Here is a 20,692-nt window from a genome sequence, read left to right as displayed (position 1 = left end):
GCACAGCAAAGGAAACCATAAACAAGATGAAAAGACAACACTCAGAATGGGAGAAAATATTTGCAAATGAATCAACAGACAAAGGATTAATCTCCAAAATATATAAACAGCTCATGCAGCTCAATATTAAAGAAACAAACAACCCAATCCAAAAATTGGCAGAAGATCTAAATAGACATTTCTCCAAAGAAGACATACAGATGGCCAAGAAGCACATGAAAAGCTGCTCAACATCACTAATTATTAGAGAAATGCAAATCAAAACTACAATGAGGTATCACCTCACACCAGTTAGAAGGAGCTTCATCAGAAAATCTACAAAAAAAAAATGCTGGAGAGGGTGTGGAGAAAAGGGGAACCCTCTTGCACTGTTGGTGGGAATGTAAATTGATACAGCCACTATGGAGAACAGTATGGAGGTTCCTTAAAAAACTAAAAACAGAATTACCATATGATCCAGCAATCCCACTACTGGGCATATACCCAGAGAAAACCATAATTCAAAAAGACACATGCACCCCAATGTTCACTGCAGCACTATTTACAATAGCCAGGTCATGGAAGCAACCTAAATGCCCATCAACAGACGAATCGATAAAGAAGTTGTGGTACATATAGACAATGGAATACTACTCAGCCATAAAAAAGGAATGAAATTGAGTCATTTGTTGAGACGTGGATGGATCTAGAGACTGTCATACAGAGTGAAGTAAGTCAGAAAGAGAAAAACAAATATCGTATATTAACGCATGTATGTGGAACCTAGAAAAATGGTACAGATGAACTGGTTTGCAGGGCAGAAGTTGAGACACAGATGTAGAGAACAAACATATGGACATCAAGGGGGAAAGCTGCGGTGGGGTGGGGATGGTGGTGTGCTGATGGTGGTGGGCGATTGGGATTGACATGTATACACTGTTGTATTTAAAATTGATGACTAATAAGAACTTGCAGCATAAAAAAACAAACAAACAAACAATTAATACTAAACTTGCTTTGGGTTATTTGTATGGAAGTATGTTTCAGACATTACATGAAATTTCTAAAAATCTTATATGTTCTGGTATAATGTTATAAGTCATAATTCTAGTTATTACTTTAAAATGTATATCTCAGAAATAACTAAAAAAAAAAGAAAATTATCCTTGTGGGTTGTGTTTTTTTAAGCCACTTTCTTCTAATCAGGTTTTGATGTTGAACTAATCATGAAGTTATCTTAATTCTTAAAACAAACTATATGTAGAAAAGTAAGCCAATGAGCTTTTGGTTGTATTTGTACCCAAACATTTTCCTACACAGAACTCAAGTTTTAGCCACAAAAATGTTTTCTCCCTTAGGTTATCTGTGTTGACTACAGAATAGTGTATGATATTTAGTGTATGATATACAGTGTATATCATACACTGTATATCATAATAGTGTATGATATACATATCATAATAGTGTATGATATACAGTGACTACTGTAATTAATAGGAAGAAGAAGTCCGTCAAGTCCAAATGTAGCGCATAAACAAAGACTTGGGAAAGTTTTGTAGGACAGAAACAAATCCACTTTAGAAACAGAATGTCTGTATTACGAGTTCCAGTTAATTATTTTCCAGATCGCTTAGTAGCTGTGGACAGTTCTTAGCAATGTCCAACTAAAGTAGACAAGGAAAAACATAAATGACATTAGGTTTACTTACAGTCTAGTTGTGTCCCTCATATGTCTTGAAGTCCTATTTTTATATATAATGGAATGTAATTAGAAACTAACAGAAAAAAGACTTCAAGGCTAGTATAATGGAAAAGAAGAGAAAGGGCAACTAAGATCTGCTGTGTGCGACCCACATGGAAGAGTGAAATAGATGTCTCCTATGAACCAAACACTTATGACAACAAGAACTTCACCAGCATAAGTAACATTTTGGTCCCTGGCCTCCTGGCTTACTCAAGGCCATGAATCAGACCAACAAACCACTCATAGTCTAATTTAACAAGACTTTTTTCCCACTTATTTTTTGTTGAGGAAAACCTCCAAATGTGTCAATTTGCTGGTTAGGTCTTAAAATACCAACATACATTTTGGCAATTATTTCACTGCATCTGAGAATGGTAAAATTAGTCGTTGTAACAGTTTGAAAGTAAACTTCACTACTGATACTTCATTTCTTTTCTCCTTATTTCCAGGTCTTGGAGAGAGCCCCAGAAGACTAACGATATGAAAGAGATCTTAAAAATATAACTTTTAAGAGTTACATGCAAATGCAGTGGCAACTTATTGTCAAATTATCTTTTGAAACAGAAAAAATAAATGAAAAAATACTTTTTGGCAAAACTGCTTACAATCTTCCACACTTAAGTCATTGGTACAGAAGTTGTTCCACATCACGAAAAAGGAAGTCCTTCCCTTCATTTATAATCAGGGTACAGATGGCATGGTCCCTACTGTGTGATGTAGGGCAATGGACTTATCCTAAGGTTCATATCTGTAAAATGGTGATAATAACAGTGCCAGTCTTATAAGAATTACTGTAAACACTAATAAAAATAATGCAGGTAAAATTCTCAATATAATGTCTAGAACACGATAACTGCTCAATAAATGGTTCCTGAGGTCCTTCTATTTTCTACTAAGCTCATACAGTGGGTAGAATCACAAATCAATTTTCAAAGAAAAAAAATCCTTATCCCTATCCTTTTTCAAATAAATTAGGAGAACTTTAAACTACTTACCCTGGACTAGGAGTTAGAAACTTGCTTTCCCTCTCAGCTAGGAGTGTGGCTTTGGACCTTAACTTATGTAAAATAAAGTGACCAGATCAGTGCATCACAACAAGCTTTGCATCACCCCATCCCCTCTTGTCTCTGGAAGAGATCTCCAGCTGTCTCTTACGGAATGTTTTCCTTCCCATTTTCTACCCTACCCAAAAGTGCCTCTCCAAAACTTCAAAAGAGGTGAGAAACGGCCCTACCATAAAGTACTTCCAGATTAACCCAAACTCTAATCCAGACATTCTAATCTCTATTCCACTCTGGTAATCTTAGAAATGCCATATTATAGGACAATTATGGATGAATTGTAAAGAATACACATCATCATAATGAATTTTATGCCAACTCCTGCCTTCCTGCCGGTGTTTCTGGCGAGTAATAAATGCTCTGCTGAAAACAAAAGCATATTAAAACAAGCAAACAAAAAGAAGCAGTTGCAAAATGTCAGCCCTCATGTTCATAAGGCAAACAAATCTTTATGTGCAGCCCTTGCTCAGTTTAACTCACTCCCTTGCAATGGGGTTGAATTTCTCTCTGTTCCACAAATGCACAGTGCCTCTACAGTTTTCCCTTTTTTTTTCCCCTCTACCTCTTTCCAAGCTTCTCTCTGATAAACTGTGTTAATATCAGTTTTTGGTTTTGTTTTCTCATCCGTCTCTCTCCTGGCCTTTTAGAATAATGAAAAGTCAGAGGAACCCTTGAAGCCACTGCTTCTATCACTTAACCTACATTAATTAGGAAAATACTAGGTGTCCCCATTACATTATGATACCATAAAACAGCTACTTAAGAGAACTCAAGGTTTTTTTGTTTGTTTTTTTGTTTTTGTTTTTGCAGTACGTGGGCCTCTCTGTTGCGGCCTCTCCCGTTGCGGAGCACAGGCTCCGGACGCACAGGCTCAGCAGCCATGGCTCAAGGGCCCAGCCGCTTCGCGGCATGTGGGATCTTCCCGGACCGGGGCACGAACCCGCATCCCCTGCATTGGCAGGCAGACTCTCAACCACTGCGCCACCAGGGAAGCCCCCCAAGGGTTTTTAAACAGGTTCGGCACACTGGTACACAGTAAGGGCTGAATAAGCCTCCACGGCTCTACCGTTTGAACAAGCCTCCTCCTCACCATAGAATCTTGCCATCCCCCAGTTAGCCATCAGCCACTGGGGGGTGGGGGCGGGCGCAGGAGTGTTTCTCTGGCCAACAGCACAGAGCTGCTAAGCTGGCTTCTCCGGCCTCTGGGGCAGCCTGACTCCTGGGGTTGGCATCAGGCTTGCAGGCCGTCCTGGGGAGAGGGACTTGCACGGGTCCTCAGATTACCTCCTCTGCACCTGCAGTGAAAGCCAATGCACCGGTGGGGTCTCCTCCTGCCCAAGTCTCTCAGGCCAAGGATTGGCCAACCGCCCTCCAACAGATTCCAACTGCCGTGGGCTGAGTACAAGCTTCTTCCCTCCGGGGCCGCTGACATCACAGTGCAAGCCTGGAACCTTCACCTCACCACACCTCGCTCACCCCTCCCCAGCCAGAGGCTTGAGTCTCTCTCCACCAACACTTCCCGCCCCAGGGAGAATCTGACACCTTACAGGGGGTTCCAGGGAAGCCTCGCGGGGTTTTCAGCGCTCCAGGCCGAGGGCGAATGGCCAAGAGGCCCTGAGGTTTTCCGAGGTGCTCACCACTTGGTAGGGAGCGCGGGGCCAGCCAGCGCACAGTTCTAAAGGCCGATTGGTAGGAAATGGCAGGGAATGAGTTCTCGGGAAATTTGGCTTTGAGACAGGCTGGGACCTGGGACCTGGGACCCTTTGCTGCAGTGCCTGCACCCGGACAAACGTCTCCTGCAGCAACAAAATACAGAAAAGAAAAAAAAGAAAAACTCTAAGGGACTAAGAACAACTGCGTCCCTGCGCAGTCGGGGCAAATTATGGACCAGAAGATACAAAGAGACCAAAAAGCCCAACTGCCACTTCTGAAGAGCTGGGAGCAAAAGCAGGGCACTGCGCACACGCCCTGCGCACACCACCACCAAAGGGGTGGGCGAAGCGCCTAAGCCACGCCCTCCTGCCGAGCCCTGGACCCACCCCCCTACCCCCAGCTCACCGCCCCCTGTCCTCGGCAAGCGAGCAAGCCAGGAAACGTGTTGCTGTTGTTCGTTCTCGCTGCCCGCTGCTGCAGCAGGGGCCCCAGTAAAGCCTTACCTGGATTTCTTGTCTGGCCTCTGATTGATTTCTATTGACTAAGGAGGTGAAGAGCCCTGGTCGTTAACAGTTTTCAGAACCGTGTAAAACTTACTCTGATGGGAAAGTGGGTTGGTTGCCTTTTGAGGGTCTGTGCTTCTGTTCAAGGAACCAACCTGTGCGAGTGCGTGTGTGTGTGGACACACGGGTCCAGGTGAACTGTTCTACTGTGCCCTTCCGTGGACAGCGTAGCAAGTCCCGCTTCCTGGGCTCCTGTCACGGAGGCCCCTCCCTCCCCTCTGCCTTGCACGCCAGCTCAGCTGGTGCACTTCCCCTTGTATTAGCTTTTTCCTCACTGGGTTTTCTAGCTCTCGCTGGCAGATTTACATCCATATCTTCCCTCACCACACCTTTCACCCCCACAGGGTGTACTCCATCAAGGTCTTGAGGCTATTTAAGCAAGGACACAGAAAAGCATTTGCCCACAGACATTCCCACAGGGCCTATTCACTGCCTTTAACTTCTCTGCCAGGATTATAGCAAGCACAATCACAAATTGGTACTTGCAAATATTGTTCCTTCTCTATCCGCTCCAGTCTTGCCTCACAAATAAGGAGTTAATTCTTAAAACATACCTGCTGCTGAAAGCAATATTAGCCGAATCTAGTGCTCAAAGATTTAGATTAAGTATGACTTCAATATTTTTTCTCTACCTACTCAAATGCGATAATATGAGCATTGTTTTTTTCTTAATTTTTTATGGGCGTATAGTTGATTTACAATATTGTGTTAGTTTCAGGTGTACAGCAAGGTGAATCAGTCATACATATACACATATCCACTCGTTTTTAGATTCTTTTCCCATGTAGGTCATTACAAGGTATTGAATAGAGTTCCATGTGCTATACAGCGGGTTCTTAGTAGTTACCTATTTTATATATAGTAGTGTGTGTGTGTTAAGCCCAATCTCCCAATTTATCCCTCCCCCTAGCATTCTGCTTCGCAAACAGTTCTTATCACACATAATTTATTACACACAATTTGCTAACATTTTTTTAGTGCCTGCTACGTACTATGTAATGTTTCATGTGACTAGTGGCATTACAACATGTCATGGTTACAATTTCTCTAGGAGGTAGAGGTGAAGACACCAACACACAAAAGTTGATAGACTCCAATACTTACGTCCAGTTGCCCCATCCTTCCAATTCACTTCACAAGAGTAACTGCTTTCAAGACTTCCTAGTCTCTGGATGCCTCATCTCCTGACATTTTTACATTAAGAACTTGCTAACAGGGACTTCCCTGGTGGCACAGTGGTTAAGAACCTGCCTGCCAATTCAGGGAACATGGGTTTGAGCCCTGGTCCAGGAAGATCCCACATGCCGTGGAGCAACTAAGCCCGTGTGCCACAACTACTGAGCCTGAGTGCCAGAACTACTGAGTCCATGCGCCACAGCTACTGAAGCCCACATGCCTAGAGCCCGTGTTCCGCAACAAGAGAAGCCACCGCGATGAAGAGTAGCCCCCACTCGCTGCAACTAGAGAAAGCCCACGCGCAGCAACGAAGACACAACGCAGCCAAAAATAAATAAATAATAAATAAATAAATAAATATTAAAAAGAAAAAGGCACTTGCTAACAGCCAATTTCTTTGTCCTTCTAAAATTTTTCAGAGGTAGTCAGGCAGGCTGTTTTCTGATATTTTTACTTATTTGCTCTTAGCTGAGTTAAATAATAGGTAGGGTCTCTCACGTCTGTCTAATTTATTGAGAGTTTATGATTATACTGTCTCTTCTCAAAGTCTTCAAACATAAAGGGTCCCATACCTACTACTACAGCATTTAACCCAACTCTATCCTGGTTGCAATAATTATTGTTATATGATAGATGTCAGAAACAAAGGAGAAAATTGTTTTTCTAATCACTGTTTTTAAAAACGAACACTTGAGATCAGGATCTACCGAGCTAAACAGGTTGATAAAACAAGTTTGTCTCTGGGTCTGAGTTTTCACTTTTCATCCAGATCCACTGTCCTTTTCTTCACTACTCTCTAGGCCCCAGCATTCTCCATAGGCTTTTACAAGGACAGGGAAAAGTAATATCATAAATCCATAAAGTAACTCATGCTAAAGTGTCAGGCAATGGTAACAAACTGCAGGGATAGAAAACAAGTCCTCCTGACCCACCCCGGGTCTCCATCCCCCTCCCCCCATCCTACAGACAACTCCCGCTCCCCCTCCCACCACCCCAATCTATATCACACCATTCCTCAACAAAACACTCCAGGATCTGGCTACGGCCCATGGGAGCCAGGCCTGGAGAATAAACCTACTGGTCTCTGTGACTTAACTGTTTCAGTCTTTCTCAGAAGTTTCAATTTTACTGGAAGAATTCCAGAAAAAGCAATGTACCACTGGAGTGCCCTCCCAGACATGCAACTTCAGCCATGGTGGAAACTGACTGAGAACAATATTTTGGGGTAGAGGATGATTTACCAAAAAGCTAAGTTTCAAGGCCTAGCACTTGGACAGGCCCCTCCAGGTTCCCGGGAAAGACCCTAATGATGAGGTTTTGTGAAATTTGCAAAATTTCACATGATCACATATTTTTGTGAAATTTGCAAAAGTGAGACATTTGTGTTCTTCTTCATAAATAGGCACCCATACGGTATAAAGTTCAACCTCACAAAAATCCAGTGCTCCTAATTTATGTCTTATACAGGTATAAGGCTCTAATTAAAAGATAGATAATATGAAGTCTAAACTAGTTTGTATTATATTTATTTATGTGGCATTGCAAGTCATTTTTTCTCCAATATGAAAACAAAATTAGGTTAACTTTCAAAAGAAGGGAAATAAGTTAAAAACAAATTTCATGCTAGAAAGAAAAAATATTTATATAATATGATAGTTACTAATGATAGGCCTCCTTTTCAGATCTCCCATGAACCAGCTTTGGTAACCCATGAGCATCTTTTTTAAAAATGTGTTGTCTGAAGAGTCTGCATGAATAAGCCTAGGACAGGAAACTTGACTCTCCCACAGGATTCTGCTGTGCAATCACACTGAGGGAAAATTAATGCACCAAAAGGTTTATGGGATTATACTCCATGGCAACTCTTTAAAACTCACTGACATTTTTGATAATTTTGCATTGTACTTTAGTGACATAAGACTCAAGGCAATTGTAACCCACATGTTGTTAGCAGGAAACAGTTAAAACAGAATCAGAGAAGTAACACTTAGTAGCAAAAATGACACTTCTAATACCCCATGTTGTGTCCACAGTAGGAAGGTTTTCGGGTAAGAGAGAGAGGTCTTCCTGCCAGCACACAGTCCTGAAGACATAGTGGCCTCTTCTAATGCATTCAGACACTAAGCCCCTCCTACACAGTTCAGAGGAAAGGCCCTTGCAGAGGGTCCGGGAGGTGTACCGGTGACAGTGTACCAGTGAGGATGGGGTCAGGTGGGAAGCACGCCTCCAAGCAAGGAGAAGTCATTGGCACATTGACACCTGCAAACAGAACTAGTACTAAACTAACGTAGGAAAACAGGGCAAGTTCAATGTTGGATGTGTTGTTCCCGAAATAGCTTTTTTAAAAAATAACAAAGAGTTGGTAATAACCTAAATGTTTATCCACTGTGGAATGAAAAAAAATAAAAGGCGGTATAAGCAAACAGTGGAATACTATCCCCCAATTAGCTAAAGCGGGTAATAAAACCACACAAATTATCATCCAAACTGAGAATATTTCTACTTGTTTAAGCTAATTTTTACACAGTGTGCTCCTTCTAGGACACATGGAAAGTACAACAATCAAGACATGTACATAAAGAAAATTATTGAGATTAGCAAAAAAAAAAAAAAAAAAAAAAAAAGAATGTATGACAAACAGGGAGGGTTTTCCCTACCACTGAATTTAAGAATTAGAGTCCTTCCTACCAGCCGTTTCTTCTTTTTTGTAAACTTTATCACAATTTTTAGATAGATACACGAATATCCTTTATAGCATTACTTGTAAAAGCAAATATAAAGAAGTAAACAGAAACGTTATAAATGGAATGAAATACAACTTATCCTTTTACACTAGTAAATGAAATAGATCCATCTCTATGTACTTAAGTGGAAAGCTGCTCATACCATGCTATTAAATGACAAAAGAAACCTGCAAAAGGTACTATTTTTGTTTAAGATGATCATTACACAGACATGTAGTTTTAAACAAATGGGGAAAAACTAACAGGGTCATCCCGTATGGGGTGCAGAATTCCTCCTTTACTTTGAACATTTTTCACATTGTTTTATTTTTTAAAGTGAATAATCCCTATACAAAAAAGAAAATTTGCTAGTTAAAAAACAGAACTCTTTCTGCATTCCCAATCTTTATTACAAACATCTAAGTCACCAAGTCCGAAACTCGAGAGCTCTCCTGGGCTCCTTTCTTGCCCTCACTCCTGAAACTGTATAAAGGAATATGTCTCTCAACTTTCATTCTTTAATGTTGCTTTATATCTAATCTCTCCATTCCACCCCTCTGCCTTAATTTAAGACTTCATCATCTCTCCCTCTCCAGCAGTCTACTAATTGGCTTCCTTTCCTTCGTCTGTGACCCCCTCCAATCCATCTTTGACGTTGCTTCCACACTTCCTGAATCCACACTTCAAAAAAAAAAAAAAAAAAAAGCCACAGCACAGACTTATCTCTCCCAGTGGTTCCTTAAGGCCTGAGCAACAAAGCTGAAGCAACTCAGTCGGCCCAGGACACCTGGCAGAATGTCATCTCTCGCCATTTCCTCCACTGTGCTCTGTATTTATCTTGTAACACATTTCTTGTAGTTCCCTAAATGTTTCATAACTTAGTTCATGCTACTCCACTTAGCCTGGAATGTGCTTCCCTTTCCCACCTCCTGTAAGTGACGTACACTTCTGTTCAAGAGCTCAAGCCCAGCATCACCTCCTCCATGAAACTCTCCGGCTCCTTTTCCCTCAGATGCGGGCTCCTTCCTCATGTTCTAACTGCATCTTCTACTGAAACAACAAGATCAACTGGAAACTACCAGGTATCGTAGGCTGCCAAGTGCCAGGGACTTTGAATATTTGATCTATTCCATGCTAATGCTATTTTTGAGGTAGACAGGCTTCTGAATTTTATGGCTAATAAAATTTTGAAACTTCCCCCATTTTAGGAATGACAGAATAGAAGTCAGGAAGTGGGGGTGGGTATGAGGACTTGCCCAAGACCATACAGTAGGGGACAGGTTTTGATTCCAAATCTTTGAGTACCCACTATGCTGCATTACTTTTAAGACTTCATGGTACTTACAGGTCCATCTCTCCCTGTACAGTCCTAACCTTCTCATGGACACAGACTACTTCTGATTCACATTTTCATCCTCAGACCTAGTACAGAGCTGGGCCCACAACAGGAGCTCAGGGATATTTGCAGGATACTGCGGCCCAGGGGGTCAGGGAGAGCGGTCATTGGAAGCACAGGCTCCAGAGACACACGGCATGACCCTGAACAAATTATATTACATCTCCAAGCCTCAGTTTCCCTAAAAGTGCAATAGTGATATAAAGAATTTCCTATAGGGCTACTGAGAAGATTCAATGAGATAACACAAATGAAGCACCTTGCACAGAGCATGAGACACAGTAAATTCTCAAAAATGCAATCAGTAGTTACAATAACCTTGAGGAGAGGGAAGCTCATTACAGGGGGCATGCATCCGTCAGTAAGAGCTAAATTTCACTGAAGTAACAAACTCTTCCAGAATCTTAGTAACTGAAAACACCAAGGATTTCTTTTCACTCACTATACTTGCCCACTGAAGTTCTGGGGATTTACCCCTACTTTGTTCTCACTCAGCCACTCAAAATGAGCGTCTAGAACATCACTACCTACCCTGGCGGGGGAAGGCAACATGGTAAACTGTGCACTGGCTATCAAAGACGTCCACTGTTAAGTAACACACCTCGCTTCCTTCCACGTTTTATTGGCCATGGCAAGTCACATGATTGTAAGTTTGAAGGGGATGGGGAAATGCAATCTTACCTCATAACCAGGGGAAAACCCAGAAACCCCACATCACCAGTGACTACAGTGGGAAGAGAAGAGCATTTCTTGGAGCAGTAAGTGTACCAGGTACAGCAAGTGGGAGAAAGGCTCAGAGGAGGCACCAGGAGAAGAATGTACAAAGGTCGGCAGAGAGCAAACAGTCAGTCAGGCTGGAAGACAAGCATCTGCAGCGTGGTGTGGCTGGAACACGGAGTGTGTGGAGACCTTGCGGGAGCTTGGGCTGAGGAAGGCAGGTTGAGTCAGATTGGAAAGGGCTTCTACGCTATGTTAGTGGTCACACGAGGGGTGGGAACCGAGGAGACTGGCATGATAATATTTGCAATTGAATACGATCAACCTAGGCCTCTTCATATTCCAAGAGGAAGTATATTTATTCTGTTGCTACCTTGTCATAATTATACTCATGTTTTATCTATTTTCTTGCTTCACAACTTGGAAACAGAAAAACAACTTTTTCAAAGGATTTCCCCCACTTAGATGGAGAAAGAAAGTTAAATTCAGAAATTCACGAACCATAGGACCTGAAAGATCTAAAGGGCACACCCACCTCCAGAAGGAGTGGCTTCTCCTCACTGAAAGAACGAGGCCAAGCTGGCACCGTCCGTCCCAGTCTAAGATGGAGTGTGGACCGCAAAGCTTTAATGTAATTATTCAAATGCCAACCCAGACTGGAGCTGGGCGGGTGCGGAGTGAAGGGAGTTGCAGGCACGTGGAACTCACCCCCAGCTGAGTTCCAGGGTCTCTGGTGTCAGCTGGGTTTACAGAGCACAGACCCCAATATGACCTCTGTGTTATGAGATGACGCCAAAGCGCTTGTCCCGGCAAAGGGTCGCCCTCGCTTATTCTCGAAAAAGTTCTTCCAATTCAAGTGATGCTTCTGCTGCCAGCAAGGATCACTTACAGGATTTTTAAATACATTCCCAACCCGTGGGCAACGCGCCTACTGTGTGGGCTAACCTCATACGCACTTGCCTTTTCTTTAGATACTTTATGAGCGAGGCCCTCAAAACTTTTCTACCTTTATTTGTGAGAGAGAGATTGTAAAGCATTGACAAATCACTGCACGTGGAGTCAGAAATCCTTTTTCAGGTTTAAGTCCCAGTCCTCAAATTCCTATTTGACCTTTAACAGGAGGCCCAAGTCACTTCACCTCAGCTTTCCCTTAATAAAATAAGGAAAACTATTAGTCTAACTTTAAGTTTGAACTTAAGAGTCTTCCAGTGGAAGCAGCTGAGGGCCCATACCCATGTTACCGTGAATCCTAATGCCATTCCTAACCACTGGCTCTGCTTATATCTCTCTCCTAAGGTGGTGTTCCTTTCCACTGGATAAAATTCCAGTATGTTTCTCAAAAGACCCTTTCAACTGCAAGGGACAAAATCCCAATTCATACTAGCTCAGCAAACAAACAAACAAGCAAGCAAAAAGCACGAAGCTATGAAGCTATCATCCAGGCCTGTGGAAAATTGTGTGAAAACGAAATACATTACCATTCTATGGAGCCACTGAGATTTCCAGGGCACTTGTTACTGTGTTTTAACCTAGCCCATCCTGACTGAAGCACAAGCTTCCTTCACACGAGTGCAAGCAAATCCACCCCTGCTTACCAGCCTCAGCAGAATAAGAGAAGCCCTCCTCCCAGCAGCCCCTCCCAGGCCTGAGGAAGGGCTCTGATGAGCCTTGCCGTGGTCGAGCCCTTGCACCGGATGACGGGACACTGTGAGGTCCAGCCCCGAGACACACGCCTTCTAACCCAGCAGGCGTGCAGGGGCTGTGACCAAAAGCTGACAGATGAGCCATAATTACTACTGTCCATGGAATACTCTCTCTAAAATTTACCTAATCTCTGAGCAATTACCTGCAAGCCTATCTCTTTATTAGTGCAGCCATTACACATTTTCATTCCCTTGAAAGCAACATGCAGAAAATTCTCCATAAATATTAATATAATTTTCTCTAAGAAAGCCTGCCACAATGTTTGGATTAAACAAGTTGTGTTTGTTTTATGCAAGCATAAGTAAAACAAAGATCATGTACTGTTTAGGTTATTTTGTCTCCTTCATTCAAAAATCAGCTCTCTTTCCCAGCCTATGAAGACCTGCCAAATTCCGTTTGAAAATTACACTGTCATCAGTAACTACTGCAGACAACTTCTGCTGGTCGCCAAGATGGGATACAATCTTCCCCCACTTCTTTCACGCACCCATGTATCCTCTTCTCCCTGGTACTGAAAACATACATTGTCCACACGCAGAAGACAACTCATCTCATTTAGGGTTTCAAAACATCATATACTGAACAACTTCATTACAAAAAAATATCAACACAAGAATATCCATGCTAAATTACCTATTATAAATCTAAAGGTAGACCAAACGAGATTTATATTGCACAGAGAACAGAAAGTAATTTTCTGATGGGAAGCATTTGTTATTCTTGTAATCCTCTAAACTAGGACAACCCTAGGGAAGGGTCTTTTCATTCCTCTCCCCAACCCAACCCATGTAAGCAAACATCAGGTACACTCTCCTTATCTGCATACACTTTTGAACCAGTCTTCACATTAGAAAATGGTGTGAGAAACAAACCTATATGGTTTTATCTAATGCCAAGAATGCAAACTGAAGTAGACTATGAGAAACGGTACTAAAATAGCCCAGAAAACATCTTTTCCAGCAAGAGACTCTCACCTCACTACATTTCTTTCATGAATAACTATAAAAATATCTAGGCTTCCACACATCAAAAACCATTTTAATCAACAGGGCATAAATTCAAACAGAATGATGTGAGAACCATCATCAAAATCCTTTATTACACCTGTAATCAGAAGCAATGTGTAAAGATGAAAATGCATTCAAACTTGACACATAAAATATTTTAACACTCCAACAGAAAAGAATATTTTTATTTAGGAGATAGCTCCTCTTTTATATTTACTAGAGTTCTTTCCTGTGTTCATACCTTAAATTGAAAACCAAATGTCTCCCTTTGTTTCTGTTCCTTGCATCATGTGGTGTAATAGACGGTAAAGTTATTTTCCCAATAGACGCTGCCTTTTGAAGAGTGACGTTATACATTCTTTGTGTGCGTTTGGATATTTTTCTTAACATGCCTCATTCCATAACCCAGCAGACGATGAACCAAATACTTATTTGATGACAGTCAATAAATTGCCTATTCGTGGATACGGAGGAAGCCCACAGAACTGTAAAGCAGAGGTCGTGGAACTTATTAGTCACAACTAAGTGTGAAATTACCTGCGTCAATCTGTTGCAGAGCTCCTCTTCCAAAGGCAGCACAAAAGTTAAAGATACAGCAAGATTCTCATTAACAACTGACCGCTCTCTCTTCAGCCTCAGACCCGTGCTCGAACTGCTAACACCAGTCCGCGCTCGCTGCTTGCCCAGCCAACATGTACTTGAGACTCAGCTGGCCCAAGCGAAGCTCTTCATCTCACTCCCCAAGCCGGCCCTCCTCCTGGGACCCCTTCCTCGCTGCCCAGACCTGACACCTGGAGGTCCTCCGGGAGCCCCGCCATCCCCCTCCCCTCTCTGCCACAGGACACCACAGCTCCAAGCTGTGCTGATGCCATCAGACGCTCAGATAGTTCCATTATTTTCACCCCTTTTGTCAGTGACTGGGTCTTAAACACTCTGCTGCCTACTCTCTGCTTTAACTCGTGCCCCTCCAAACCAGTGGCCCAAAAATGCCAAAGTCGTCCTTGTCGATGTTCATTCGACATTATTCCTCACACTCCCTCCTTAAGAGTCTTCAGCCATTCTTTCATGTGTTTGTTTGGAGGGAGGGAGATGCAAGAGGGAAGAGATATGGGAACATATGTATATGTATAACTGATTCACTTTGTTATAAAGCAGGAACTAACACACCATTGTAAAGCAATTATACTCCAATAAAGATGTAAAAAAAAAAAGTTACCTAGAACCCAGCAATAAATAAATTAATTAATTAAACAAAAAAGAGTCTTCAGCCAGTCCTCGTGCCTTGAAGATAAAATCCAAACTGTGGTTGTGGCTCAGAAAGCCTCCCAAAATCCCATCCCAAATGACCTCTTCCGCTTCCCCTCCTCCACCCACCTCCGTACTGTAAGTGCAAGGACAGCAACCCCAGGACACTGGGACAGCCCACGGGAGCCTGACCTGTGGCCTGGCTGTACACTGGCTCTGCCCCACACCGAACACACCCCCTACCGCCACCCCCATCTGCCTAAGGCCCACGTATCTTTTAAGCCCATGTATCAGGATGTGCCTGGTTCCAGTGAAGCTTCCCAGTGTGCCCAGCCTGCAGTAGCTGTTCTCCCCTGGGCCTTTTTCGAAACGGGGACTACTTTTTATTTTGTTCACTGATGTATTTCCAGCACCTAGCAGAGTTCTTGGTGCACAAGAGGCATCCAGTAAACATCTGAATAACTGATTAAATGAATTAAAACAGAGAAAATACGTTAAAATCCCTATGCAGGTGCAGTGACTGATCAAACAGAAATAAGGACTGGGTGAGGGAACTGTTCACCTTAAGGGATGTGATAAAATAAGAATCTAAGCAAAGTGGTATAAACTCATTGCACCGACTTTACAAAAACGCATATGAAATAAATAAATTCCCTTCATTATGTTAAGATAAAACAAATTTGATAAGGTAGCTAAATAAAGTCATAATAATTATGTAAAACCTATCATTTTAAATGTCAGGCTTCCAAAAAAGCTTTTTATTCAGATACTGTCAACAAACTCTGGAATGCTTCTGATACCAAAGTGATAAATATAAGTCTGGATTTCTTCCACGAGTGACAAACAGAAGCAAAAGGCAAAGATTATTAGGCTATGATGAAAGCAATGAGATATTATTGCTTTGTTGCTTTTTTAAAAGAAATATTTAAAACAAAAACAATGATAAAGCATTAGATGTGTGAGTCTGAGGTTCTTTTAAATATGATAGGTATCAAAAGTTTTATCTTAAAATTCCTTTTTGCACAGAAATACTTTATGCGTAATAATGCTTATTCATTCAGCTTTGATTCATTGTATTAGGTTACTATTCAGTTGATTTTAATAAAATTCAAATGTCTTTTCACATTTATGCTACTTTCTCTCAGTGACTCATTCAGGACCCACTTACACACCCATTACCCGTTTATGGTCACTTTCATTTTCCGGTTCCTGTGATCTAACCCTGCGTCCTTGTTGTGTTTGCAGCATTGCAGGGGAATGCATGAATCACACCCTGAAGACCAAAATGGAGGGAAATAAAGAAAAATCTATTTTCATTGATTCACATTAGGTATTTTAAAACCCTGATTTTTGCCCACAAATTTGAGTTTTCTTCCTTTCGTTTTATACCTGATTTGCAGTTTGAAAACACTGGCTTTCTAGTAAGTTACTTAAACTTAATTTCCTCTGTTATTCTTTCCAGCTGAAGAGAAGACATTTCCAAGGTCGGATGTGTTTCAGTCCCCCGTCTGGCCTTACCCACATGACAGGAACGCAAGTTACCAGAACTCAAGGTAAGCAGTGGCTGCGATATTTTCTACTTTCCTCACCCAGAAACCTCTCAGGAACCAATTTATAAAATTATTCTGAAAAGAAGTGCTCTCTTTAGCACAAAGCCTAGTTTGAAGGGGCAAACGTCCCAAACCGTATTTAGCAAAGGAAACAGCAGAACGTCCCGGGGAGCAAACTTCAGCACACATTCCCTGAGTTCAGGAAGTAACTGCTCCTTGGCAGCTGTAGTAAACACTTTTTAAAGAATAATTCCAGTTTTTTCCCAAGTAGCTTTCACTCCTTTAGGGAAACGTTTTCTTTAGGCAGACAGCCTAAAGGGGATAGATCTTTTGTGGCCTTTTCTAAAGTTTCTTTGTGATATTATCATGATGTGTATGTTTATATATATATATATATATATATATATATATATATATATATATATACACATACACACACACACACACATACATATATATATAATATATATATACATATATATATACACATATATATGTAATGAGATACATAACAAGATATTATAACAAGATATTACCATATACAGGCAAAGCCAATATCATTATTACGTGCACTTGGCTTGGATGCCAAATTAATGTCCTATTAGCAAATTATTACACAGCCACTGAATTTAAAAAAGACTAGCTTCCTTCTAGCACAATGAATTATTTTGTTAATACACAACTTATTACAATCAGTTTCTCCTGAATCCAATGAGTTAATGTGCACTGCAGTCTCCTACACAAATAAAAGAAAAAGAGTTGATTTCTAAACGGAAAAGAAAAAGGCACACATATTGTACATCTCCAGCATCTTCACACACACACACACAAATTGAAAGCAATACAAATATGCAACAGATCATTTTTTCAATAAATTTTATTTAAAATAAATATTTTATTTTAATTATACTGGCAGACATCTCCTGAATCTTTGCAGAATTAGTCAATACTATTCCTGTGTTAGATGCCTAGAATCAAAACTATGAGCACAGTGCTTCCCTGGTGGTGCAGTGGTTGAGAGCCCGCCTGCCGATGCAGGGGACACGGGTTCGTGCCCCGGTCCGGGAAGATCCCACATGCCGCGGAGTGGCTGGGCCTGTGAGCCATGGCCACTGAGCCTGTGCATCCGGAGCCTGTGCTCCGCAACGGGAGAGGCCACAACAGTGAGAAGCCCGCATACCGCAAAAAAAAAAAAAAAAAAAAAAAAACTAAGAGCACAACTTCAAGAAAATATATCTTGGTACAAGAGATACTCGTAAGGGCATAGGATTGACATTTTCTCAAGTGCAAGATGCTTTCTCAAGTGTGGTTACGTTTACATCCTTAAGTCCTGAAATGTCAGGAGAACCTCTGGGAAAACAAGCAGAGCAAGCCTAAAAGGGTGAAGCCCATTTCTAAAGGGGGCAGGGTTCCTTCCTGTCCTCTGACTCCGATATAGGCAAGTTGACCCCTTGCAAAGGCAAAATACCCAACGAAGCAGTGCCTAGAAATCAGGAAGGGGTCAGCTTTATGGGTTACAATATCTACAGCAGTGCCACACCTTTCAACTCTGCATGAACAACTTAAAATGAGCTGTTAGGGCTTCCCTGGTGGCGCAGTGGTTGAGAGTACGCCTGCCGATGCAGGGGACACAGGTTCGTGCCCCGGTCCAGGAAGAGCCCACATGCCGCAGAGCGGCTGGGCCCGTGAGCCATGGCCGCTGAGCCAGCACGTCCGGAGCCTGTGCTCCGCAGTGGGAGAGGGCACAGCAGTGAGAGGCCCGCGTACCGCAAAAAAAAAAAAAATGAGCTGTTACAGGTGATCAGCTACCAACTGTCAGTACTAAGGCAGGGCCAGGAGGTGGCCAGGCGTTTGCAGCAATGTGCTCTTGGGAAAGTCTGGCACTAGGGTAATCAACCCTCTCAGCTTGCCTGGGACTGAGGGGATTCCCAGGACATGAGACATTTTGTGCTAAAACCAGGAAACTCCCAGGCCAACCAGGACCAGGCAGTAGATCGGCCTAACGGGCACAGTTGCAACTGCAGCATGAGATTTAGCCAAAATAAAGGTCAACCAAACACAAAATCAATCTCATGAGCAGAATAAACCCCACTGGTCTTCAGCTTTAAGGATCCATGCTTATTCACACAATTCTCAGTAGTGAAGCACAGTGGAATAATCACACAGCAATTAAGGCTTCTTTTTCTCCAAAATAAATTGCATGCATTAAAGGTTAGAAAACTGACCAATGAAATACACAGAGAAGAATATAGTGACCCTACCTTTTTGATAGCAAAAATAATTTGTGTATAGGTATAGATATATAAGTATAGATATATAATATGTATTGTTTAAATGTGTATTTGCTACTGTTTTACTTGGTAAAACTGGTGCATGAGAAAATCACTTGGACTAATATAATTGTCTAGTAAGTGGGTGTTTTTTTTTTTACTTTATGTTAGTATAACACACTAATATAACTTGCAGATTGCACAAGCAAAAAAGGAACAGGAGCAAAATTCACTCTGATAGCAATTCTTGGATCTGAAACCTGGACACTACATCGCACGTGAAATCCACCCATCCTGCAAACATAGAAAAGGCATGTGAGGATTATCCAGAGGTGGTCTGTGTTGGCCGCCTATGTCAGTCCTGGTCTCCTCACACCACAGCGGGCCCATCTCAACATCAAGCATAAAACCGGCTGCAATTCGCATGCATGTGGTTCACTTCCTCAAGGAGAAAGTGGTCTATGTGAAGAAAGGACCAAAGACACAGAGGGAGAGAACAGTCACTTAACTAGAGAATCCAAGAATTACATGGTCCTTTTCCACGCAGAGAGTCACAGAGAGGGGGTTCTGGCGCCCCCTCCAATTTTTTTCAGGCCTCCAGCAAGGGCAGTTTGTACTGATATACAAAAATGTCAGCTCTGCCCCTCACCCATCACCCGACGCCCCTGGGGCCAGACGGTGATGACCTGTACCGGCTTCCCCTCCTCCTGTCATAGCCATGTTCACATGAGAGCTCACAGCAAAAAGCACAAAACCCTCCAACACAATGTGAAGGATGAAGTGTGTTGGGTGAGCATTAAAAAAGAAAAAAGCAGTGTTAGTAGGTAACCAAAGAGCCCTAAGAGTATGGTCTGGCTCATCCCCTGGCCAGCATGAGAAAGACATGCAGGATAATGATCAAGGGTGTCATCTTGAGAGCCAGATCAACCGGGTTCTAACTCACCACAGAGCACCCTGAGTAAGTTACTAAACTCCCTGAGCATGTTGTAGTATCTGTAATCCCTGGGTTATGTATAGGGCAGCAGTGGAGATTACACGAGATGATATATTTCACAAGCACCCAGTCACTCTGAGTTTGTAATAACTGACTCTTAGCTACCCTTGTGCCAACTTTCAAGGTCTCAACCAGCAGTAAGGCAGAATTCTAATAATTTCTAAAATGAAGAATCTGCTTCAAAGAAGCTGAGAATACATTTTAATCTTTCCCTACTCATATCCCTTTACTCTCCTCCTTTAATTGTATTATTTTCCTACCAATTCCTACCCTCCATCTAATAAAAAAAATCGACAGGCCACTCAATACTCTGAGCCATGATACTTTTTTTTATACCAAGGACCAATCTCTGCGCTCACAGAATAAAGACACCAAGTAAAGCAGGGTTTTTTGTTGTCTTTCATGTCTTTGCTCCCGCCGCCACCCCATCCCAGCAGTGCCTAAACGTGGGGAGGTGACAAAGGGCAGTAGAAATGGAAGACTGGATGCATCTCGTCAGTGTCCAAATGAAATACCTTGTGACACATTGAAGCTAGAGCAGCTGCTTACTAGCTTTGTGCTTACTGATGCCACAGAGCATGCCTGAGGGTCTGTAACCATGCAGCTGTGGAAAACCTGACTGTTCCCTAGGCTAGCAGCAGCCCAGGACCTAGCAAAATGCTGAGCAGAGCTACTAAGGGCCAAAGGAAGAGAGCAAATGTCCAAGTAAAGGAAGGGATAAGGTGTGAAGCGGCATGGCCAAAGGCAAAGGGTGAGGAAGGAAGCATGCTACCTCACATGGTGGCGAGTTCCATGGAGGAGCCCAGACCTCTCAGACTCAATTGTTGGTTCCAGAGCAGATGCTATATCAGGACAAGAAGGGCAGAGGAAGGTACAACTGCTCACACTTTGATTCTTACCTCCAATTCTT

General features: G+C 42.3%; 1 protein-coding gene and 1 long non-coding RNA gene across 2 annotated transcripts in view; one reads left to right on the top strand and one right to left on the bottom strand.

Moving 5' to 3' along the window:
* Positions 1-20,692, bottom strand: part of PDE10A (phosphodiesterase 10A) — a 299,066-nt gene that overhangs the window by 239,313 nt on the left and 39,061 nt on the right.
* Positions 16,212-20,148, top strand: LOC132500244 (uncharacterized). The gene is made up of 3 exons (XR_009533995.1): positions 16,212-16,298; positions 16,431-16,521; positions 18,985-20,148. It is a non-coding gene; the product is annotated as an uncharacterized LOC132500244 (long non-coding RNA).

Source organism: Mesoplodon densirostris, chromosome 12 (genome assembly GCF_025265405.1).
Source record: "Mesoplodon densirostris isolate mMesDen1 chromosome 12, mMesDen1 primary haplotype, whole genome shotgun sequence".
Taxonomy (NCBI): Eukaryota; Metazoa; Chordata; class Mammalia; order Artiodactyla; family Ziphiidae; genus Mesoplodon; species Mesoplodon densirostris.
Note: the sequence above shows the minus strand (reverse complement) of the source record. Positions and strands in the feature narration are given on the sequence as shown.